Genomic DNA, 7,374 nt, shown 5'->3' on the forward strand with positions numbered 1-7,374 from the left:
AATGAGAATCCTCTAAGATGCAAAGTTTTGGCGGCTGGCAAAGTTTTCTGGGTAAATATCACTAAATGTTTGTTCCTTGCTTGCACTAATTCCCAGGCATCCACTTGGTCACTGTCAAGGCCAACTGGGCTGAATGCATGTCTTGCACAAGCTGGTGAGACATGTTTTATACAATTCAGTACCTCAGCTGTCTGTCTTCAGTTGGTTGAGTGAATCTGTGTCTCTGTTCACAAACTGTGGTTGTGGGTTCCCTGTAGAGGAACATCTCTCCAGACTTACCAATGGGCCTGCTCTGGTGAGCCGAGATGCACATGTGCATTAGTGTTTGTTAAAGCAAAGTTTCTAATTGAGTTTTAAATGAATGAGCTGGTAGAAATGCTATCCAAATGATCACATTTCAGTTCAGCAAGACTGAATTTCTTTTCATTTGAGAGAGCTCTGATCTAATTTTGTGTCTTCCCGCCGGATTTTTATTCCTCCCAGTCGGCAGTGTAATGGGTTACATTCTGGTAAAAGACACAAATATTTTCTGACTGCAAACCATCATGTTTCAGTGGTTTCAGCTCTTCAGATTGTTATCAGCAACTGTTATTACTACACTATTGTAACCGCCACTTTTTTCCAGATTGAATGTGCTGCTATTTGAACTCTGATCCCATGGATGGAGCGTGAACAGCACCTTTAGTAGGATGGCAAATGCTATCTGTTAAACTGTGACCATTAAATGGACATAAATGTCTTTGTATACATTGATCACTGAAAAGAGAAAATAAACTCTCTCTTTTTACTATGAATGAAACATGAATTAAAATATTTAACTATTTTAAAGCATGGAGAGTGTATGTGCTAAGTTGTTTGTGGAATTGATTTCTATTAACTTTTTTAATTGGAGGTTGAATTCAGGTCCAAATGGGTAATTCTTAATAACCATATAAACAACTAATCACACCACCAGGCAGATCTTGGTGTATCTTCAATAATTAATTCAGTCAGATATCCTTAAATAATTCAGTGATTTTTAATTAAAGAAAATACAGTATTTAGTTGATTTTTTTTTAGTCTGGGGAATATTTATCAACATGATTCCATGCCTTTAGATTTCTCTAATATTTTTTTCTTTCCCTACTTGGTATTTTATGGCTTTTAGATTCTTTCTTAGCTAAATATTTTTCTAAAAGCAGAGACTTTGATTTGTAAATGTGAATGTGATCAATAAAAACCTATGGCTTCAAAGTGTCCTTATTTATATTTAAATCCTTCCTCTCACCTGCTGTTTGTTGCTTTTTAGTTATGTCACCAATCCCACTGGAGCTCAAAAAATTTAACTGGTCCTCTCTAAACTCCCAGACATGTTCTTTTCCCATGTACTCTTCTGTCCCTGCAGCTTCTGATGTAAAACAGATTTAAGTTTGTGTAGAGCAGAGGTCAACATGAAAGCCTAAAACAAAACAAAAAAAAAAAACTGGCATTCAACTTTTAGCTCTGGTTCTTATTATAACTCAAAGCTCTATTTTAGTAATTTAAAAATGGTAGTATTGTTCTACATCCATACACTACCTTTCACTGAGTTTCTTAATGATGGTGATACTGAGTTTAGATAAACTTCTAGACTAGTTAATGGCCACTTGGATGAACTTCAGCCAGTTATGCCACAATGGTAAAATTTACAAGTATTTTTCAAAATAATCTCTGTGAATTTTACAATTTAGATTGTGGCCAAGGGCAAAGCTGTGAACTCATTTCTCCCATTCCTGAGAAGTTATTTGCACAATCATGACTTTGGTGAGCCTTTGGTATGGGTAATGGAAGTAGTAGCTACCTGAGATCACTTCAGTGACATATTTCCTAAAAGACTTTTGCTAACTGCTTGAAATATTTTTTTTTTTAAGCATCACAACCTTTTCTCTTCTGTAGTTTGCAGTATCACATTCCTTTCTGAATGGCTCAGTAAATAATCATGAGTTAAGTGTTGAATGAGGATTAAATATGGCATGCTATGGCTCAGTGTGTTAGTCCACTTACCAGTGTTGTAGATATGTACCCAGCCTTCTGCATTTTTTTGGTGTTAATCAGATGGAAATAGCAATTGGAGGTGTAATTCAGTGTTGTGCTTAAAGTCATTAAACCCTGTGGTAATGGATAAATCTAGACCCTGCTGTGGCCTTATAAGGCAATTTGGCAAAGAAACCGGTGCTATTTTACTGAACCGATTAGAGTTGGACAAGGACTGTGTCCCTGCTAAGGGACAAAGCCCCACTGTATGAATTTGCTGCATTTTAACCTACGTGGAACATGTTTAAGCTGACAAGGATCTATACTGAGTGCCCACCAGCCTCTCCTCTTCTTGGGAGAGGTATGTACCCAGAACAGCCCTAGAGCTGCTCCTTGGTGAGTGCCAAGTGTTTGTCTTTCTGCTCTTCAGTTCAACATCCATCTTGAAATTAAATTTCTGAGGAAAAACTAGTTTCTTTCACAGGAGTTTCTTTCATGGAAAATTAATCCTGAGATGAGATAGAAGGTAAATTAAGGTATTCACTGTAATAATTAATTATAAATCAAAAAAGAAAAAATACTGTAAAGGTTTAGGCTTTATCCCATAGTGTGTTGGTAATTACACTGAAGTTAGAAGGATACAATAGATATGTGCCACTTTGTGGGAGCTCAGTAAAGACTGTAATCTATATTCTGCTCATACCAAAGTCTAAGTCTAGGTCTTAGCTGTGAATTTGATGTTAATTTAGCACCTCTTTTGCTTCTGGGTAAATGTGACCACTCTTTCCTCAATGGTCATTTATTGCCCTTCTAATAGAGAGGCTTTTTTGTGGAGGTGGAAGATGGAGTAGAACATGGAGAGCAGATAAAAAAGTCAGTGGTGAAATGGAGTCCTCTGGAAAAGCAGAGGGATGTTTTTTTATGCCTGATAGCTAAAAAAAACATCATGGCCCTAGGACCTCCAAATGTGTTTTATTCTTTTGTCTGCGATAAGGAATTCAAGCTCTTTGAGCATTTTGGGGAAGGTCAGGTGGTTAATTTTGAAACTGTTTGCCACAGCTGTGTAAATCTTAGAGAATCCCGTGAGGCCTTGAATTGCATATTATAAACTCAGAAGCTCTGAGGTGGGCGTCGTAAGAGGCAGGACTTTTTCACAAGAAAACCGTCGATGGCGAGGTAGAGTCAATTAGAGATGATTCAGAGATGGAAGGAGAGAATAAACTGGCATGCAATTTGGATCAAGGATGCCATGCAACAGATATTCTTTAGAATCCACAGAAAATTTAAGATTATTTTAATATTCTCATTCCCTGCACAAGAGCTCTGTAAAGCATGCCAAAATGTAGAATATTTGAGAAATTTCAACAAATCCTATTGTTAACCCTGAAGTGCTTAAAAAGCATCAATTCAGTTCCAAAAAAGCTTTAGACGAAAATAATAGAAACAATACATGCAGTGCGTGTGTGCGATAGTGTGGCATATTTTCAAGCATTCTGATAGTATTATAAACTTTGTCTTTTTATTGTTAGACTTAATGTATTGCATATCCTCCATTGTTACATACAAACACTAAATAACTGAGACTTGCATATAATTTTAAGCTAACATATCTTTTTCCTCCAAACTCTGGCAATTTATCTTCACTCTTGTTTCCATAATAATTACTCATCCACTTGTTAAAAAGTTAAAAAGTTCCAGTCCTATTCCTGCCCTTTTGCACTACAATATTGAAATATGGTTGCTCATAATTTTGACTCTTTTTTTGTGATGAAATCTCCATAGAAAAATTCTGGTGCTCTGGTTAGAGTCGAAGGTGATCACATACAGTCTTGCATTTGTGCAGTGGACTTGTTTGGGCAATGCGGAGGGTTACCATGTGAAAACAGGTAAAGTTGAAGGACGTGGTAAAAGATTTTTTAGTTGTTTTGGGTTTTATACATAGGAAAACAAAATCTTCAAACTTTGTACCTTTGTTGTTGATACCATTGTTTTGTGGGATATTCTGCACAACTCTAGAAGTTAAGCTTTGTATTTCAATGGACTTGCAATTCTTCCTTTGGAAATACAAGATACAGCCCCAAAACTGCTACAGGTCTTCACGTAAGTATTAGGTCACATGCCTGTTGAAAGAAACATTCTCTTAAGAAGGTTGTTCATAGGCTAGATTTCCTCAACATCAAGGGTTCAGGCTTTAGAGTTGTCATATTCTAGGTGCTGTTGCGTAGAAACATGGCAATGCATTTCATTTTATTTGCTGGAGAGTCAGATTCTGTCTCCTTCTCTGTTGTCCTTACATAACTACTTTACAGAGGTTCACCAAAATAAATATGGGTACTGCCTGTCTCCACTCACAAGCAGGATAATCAAGGCATTATTATTTTCATGCAAGTTCTTGTAATGCTTAAAAAGCTGCATTATAATTACTTAGATCTCTTTTTCTTTTCTTTTTTTTTTCCCCTGCCATTGGAGTTAAGCAAGTGAAAATTATGTCTTCAGAATCTCAAGTTTCAAAAGAAACATAACTCTGAATTTTGGATCATCTGACTTCCTTTTCCAGTGATGTGTCAAGTCTAGTATTTCAGTGTGAAACACTGATGTGACAGACTGCCATAATGCAATGTGTTTAACCACCTCAATGATGCATCAAGTGAAAGGAGTTCCCAAAGATTCAGTTCACACATGCACACACACACAAAAAAAATGAGGGATAAACAGTCTGGGGAAGCGGAACATAAATCTTTTTCACATAGTTTGGCACAAATTCAATTATAATTTGTAAATGTTCAATCAATTAGACCACTCAATTGTTTAACTTATAACTTTGAAGGCAGATTATCTTTTCCAAGAGAAAAGCTTCTCTTAACCAAGAACTTTTATGCTAACTGCTCCAGAAGGAAAATGCTACATTTGCCATAGAATATGAATAGAGTTGCAGGAGAAAAGTGTGTAATACTGTGACGTCTTTGGCTGAATTTCAAGATTTTCATAGGAATAGGCTAGTTAAACCTTCAAAGTTCCAAATGACACACAAACATTTCCCTTCCCCCTCAAAGAAAGAACAACTCGCATTTTTTTTCCTTTACCTTAGAAATAGTAATATGGGGTCTTTATCCTATTTAACATTTATAGTGGTAATTCAATATTAATTGAAGGTACGTTCACATTTAGAAGGGTTTTTTCCTTAATTTTCAAACATTTTTCCAGAGTCTCACACTCATTTTACTTGTAGCCTATTTAAGTTCAAAGCCTGGCAATTCCTGTATGAGATATCGTAATCTTCATGCATTATCAACAGTCACTTCACAAACATTGAAGACTACGATGGCAACTGGGTGCCAGGAAGGGAAGACTTGAAAACATGGAGATACAGAAAGCTGAGTGAAATGGGAGGGAGATACACACCAGGTGAGTACACAGTGTGCACTGTTGTGTTTTTTGAGTTCCAGCTCCACCACTGGGGGTGAAAAAAATCTTCTATTAAACATTTTTTCCTGCTGCAAGGACAGCACATGCCTGCCAGAGAGCAGGAATACTGGTGGGTTTGGCAGCCTCATGATGGCACCAGAAGAAACACTGAGATACTGGTGCTATGTCCCCTCTGCTAACTTGCAGGACAAATTCGTTGAACACATTTTACATGGACAAACCAGAACTGTCTGCAGTCTGGGAGCAGTTCATGCGTGGCTGTGGTCCACTGACAGAACAACAACCGAAATATTGTTTGAACAGAAAACGTTGCATTTGCTCCCTTTCCTGTTGAAGGCAGTCTCTGTGTTGGCTGCACAACAAGTTTGACTGAGCACTGAACATGTAGACCAAAACTAAATCATAACCAGAGTCTGTCTGAAATCTTGTCTGCCAGCAAGCACAGCAGAAATGATGTCTGTCCAAACACTGCTGCCTCTGGGTTAAGACGTATTGTAACCATGAGCTGCCTCACTAATTATAGCTGAATGCAGGAGTCTTGGCTGCCTGCTGGTGACTGCATGTAACCTTTTCGAAAGCACCCAAATATCTTAGGAGCCTGAGTCTCATTGAAAGTCAGATAGCTGAAGGGTGACTAAATAAAAAACAGTCTAAATGCAGTGAGATTGCCTGGAATGGTCTCATAAATTTCAGAGCTCTCCTTCTACCCAAGTTTTGGCAGTTGTACTCTGTGGAAGTTACATAGTGGCTGGCTGAGTGTTAAACAGTGTTTAGTTGGCCAAATCTGGCGGATTCTTGGAAGAGTTAGTGGCTGCTAATTTTTCTCAGCCTCCCATCACCCACGCCTGTTGATCTGCTGGGGGACTTTGCACTGGCCATGTGACACTGGTCAGTAGGTGTGTGGTGCTGCATGCCTGTGCGACATGCTATCTGAGGTAGTGGTGAGCATGGAGTGCTCCCACAAAACGTGCAGCATGCCAGCTCTCTTTAGTTCAGTGAGGACTGGAGGATTTTTTCCCTGTAGATCTTTTACATGCAAGTCAGACTCCACATAGCTCACAGTCAAAAAAAAAAGAAAAGAAAAAAAAAATCCTTCACTACAGAGACAAATAGCAACATGTGGCTGGAAGATAACAGAAATGTACATGCAAGTGCAAGAATTAAATATGGAAATATGAAAATGAGGTAGGGGTTTTTTTTAAGCGAAAGAACTGATTCACTTCTCATTGCTAGAAATTACATGGGGTTTTATTTCCTTTGCAGCCCATCTCAGAAAAACAAAATACGAAAAAAAATGTCCATAGATAAGATGCACCACCACAGTACCCTCCCTTTTTAGTTGCCTTTGTTAGTGGGAGTCTTTTGCAAAACTTTGCAGCCGGATGGAGAAGCAACAAAAAAAAGATAAAGGTAAAAGAGCACATTAGAACCAAATGTGTAGAATGCAGATGTGCAGCCTTTCTGCCTTCCCTTCTCTGCCTCCAGTATTGCTGCAGTGTCATACCTTCCCAAGAAACACTGAATTTGTTTTAAAAGACTGTTTCTTCATCTTTCACTGTTCTATTCTGCACCTCCTCCCTCCCTCTGTGTCCCTTCTCCCTGTCCACAGCCCACATCTTTGCCAGATATTTAATGCAAAAATGATTACCTCAGCTTCTTGCAGGCTCTGCCCCTGCTCTGTGGTGGTTTAAACAATCTGCCTGGTTGTAGAAAAAAAAAATCACAGTGCTCAGCAATGAGGCTGGTTGTCTCTGAGCCACATCATCCTAGAGGTGGCTGTTAAGAGCTGCCTCCAGGAGCAGCAGAGAGATAGAGACACAGTGTTCAGTGTTAAAGATGCAGACTGCTGGGATCACTCTGTTCCTTCTCCTGTTAATGACTCAGTCTGTATTTACAGAGGAATGAAGTAGGGAAAAAAACATCCCTGGTCCTGTAATTTTCATTAGTCCCCAAGAA

General features: G+C 38.4%; 1 long non-coding RNA gene across 1 annotated transcript in view; it reads right to left on the reverse strand.

The window, feature by feature from the left end:
* Positions 1–7,156, reverse strand: part of LOC108640103 — a 37,378-nt gene extending 30,222 nt beyond the window's left edge. The window contains exon 1 of the long non-coding RNA XR_001920930.1: positions 7,067–7,156. This is a non-coding gene — a long non-coding RNA (uncharacterized LOC108640103). The remainder of the gene's footprint in view (positions 1–7,066) is intronic.
* Between the last annotated feature and the right edge of the window lie 218 nt (positions 7,157–7,374).

The sequence above is a fragment of the Manacus vitellinus genome, unplaced genomic scaffold, assembly GCF_001715985.3.
Source record: "Manacus vitellinus isolate BGI_N305 unplaced genomic scaffold, ASM171598v3 scaffold_29_pilon, whole genome shotgun sequence".
Lineage (NCBI taxonomy): Eukaryota > Metazoa > Chordata > Aves > Passeriformes > Pipridae > Manacus > Manacus vitellinus.